This window comes from Nannospalax galili, unplaced genomic scaffold (assembly GCF_000622305.1).
Source record: "Nannospalax galili isolate Female #2095 unplaced genomic scaffold, S.galili_v1.0 scaffold57, whole genome shotgun sequence".
Lineage (NCBI taxonomy): Eukaryota > Metazoa > Chordata > Mammalia > Rodentia > Spalacidae > Nannospalax > Nannospalax galili.
In genome coordinates, this window is record NW_008340555.1 from 1,472,292 (window position 1) to 1,474,346 (window position 2,055).

The window sequence follows — 2,055 nt, forward strand, 5'->3', positions numbered from 1 at the left end:
TAAAAAGAACATTCAATGTTATTCAAAACAAATATTAAATTTATATGATTTAAGGAAACTATAATTATTCCTTCCTTTGCAACCCTGAGCAGCATAGCTGCCAGCTTCCTGGGGTCAGCATCTTTCCTGGGTAAGTTCAGTGGCCTGCACTGAGCCTTGACTCCCCCAGCCTCATTCACCTTCCAAGCTCCCTCACCCCATATCTCCTCCTAGCCTGGGTACTGGCACATTTCGTGTCTTGGCACCCCAGACCCCTGGACTGACTTCTTGGCCCAGAATCCCCACTGCTTCCTGATCTTTTGCATCCAGATGATCCTTATCCTCCCTGTAGTCCCCTGAAAGAAGATAGGGAAAAACTCCAGAATGAATTAAGAAAAGAGTTAGAAATATTGAAGAATACTCAGGCTGAAATGAAGAAGGAAGTGAAACACTTAGTAAATGAATTAGAAATGAAAGGAGAAAGCCTCACCAAAAGGATGAATGAAAGGGAAAACAGAATATCAAGATTGGTAGATAAAGTGGACAAATTAGACCACTTAAGCAAAGATTATGAAAAATTTAAGAAAACACAAGAATGGAATATGCAGGAATTGTGTGACACCATAAAAAGACCAAACTTGTGAATCACAGACATACAGGAAGGAGAAGAATCTCAGGATAATGTTATGGACCAGATCTTCAACAGGACTGTAGAGGAAAAATTACCCAAATTAGAGAAGGTCATGCTCATACAGAACAGCAAATAGACCAGAAAAGAAACTCTCCACAGCACATCATAGTAAAAACACTAAATGTACAGAACAAAGAGAGAATACTGAAAGCAGCAAAAGAAAAATAACAAGTCATATATACAGGAAAACCCATCAAAAATACAGCTGACTTTTCAGTGCAAACTATGAAAGCCAGAAGAGCCTGGACCAAAGTATTCCCAGTTCTAAATGACCACAGATACCAAGCCAGATTACTTTATCCAGCCAAAATGTCTATTATAGTTGAAGGGAAAATAAAAATCTTCCATATCATAAATACGGTGAAAGAACTCATGTCCACAAAACTAGCCATTCAGAGAGATCTTGAAGCAATACAAAAAGCTGAAGAAATGAACAACAATACCCAAAGGGTTAAAGAAAGAAGCTTAATGAAGTTATAACTATAGAAATGCACAGCTACACCAAGAATGTGAACAGAAATAAAAATGACAAAAATCAATACACATCGTTTATTATAACTTTAAATATCAATGGACTGAACTCCCCAGTCAAAAGAGGCGGACTGGTTGAATGGATTAAGAAGCGAAACCCATATTTTTGTTGTCTGCAAGAAACTCACCTTACTTTCAAGGACAGGCATTACCTAAAGTGAAAGGGTGGAAAAACATATACCAAGTGAATGGTACTAAGAAAAAAGAAGGCATTGCAATTCTAATATCTGACAAAATAGACTTTAAACTAAAACTAATTAGAAGAGATAAAGAGGGCCACTTCATTCTGATCAAAGGAATAATTGACCAAGAAGATATTACAATCATAAAAATATATTCACCAAACTCTGGTGCACCCAGCTTCATAAAAATAGTACTACAGGACTTTAACACCCAGATTAAGTCCAACTCACTAATAGTAGGGGACTTCACTACCCCCATTTTCTCCATTAGATAGATCAACAGGACAGAGGATTAACAGAGAGACATCTGAATTAAACAATACCATACAACAAATGGGCCTAACAGACATCTGCCAAATATTCCACCCAAGCACCAAAGAATATACTTTCTATTCAGTGGCCCATGGAACTGTCTCCAAAATTGACCATATACTGGGGCACAAAGAAAACCTCAAAAAATACAAGAAGTTTGAAATAATTCCATGCATTCTATCAGACCACAATGCAATAAAGCTTAAAATCAACACCGGAAGAGACCCTAGTAATTACATGAATACATGGAGATTAAACAACACACTCCTAAATGATGAATAGGTCAAAAGAGAAATTAAGAAAGAAATAAAAGTATTCCTGGAACTAAATGAAAAGGACAACACAACACAACAAAACCTC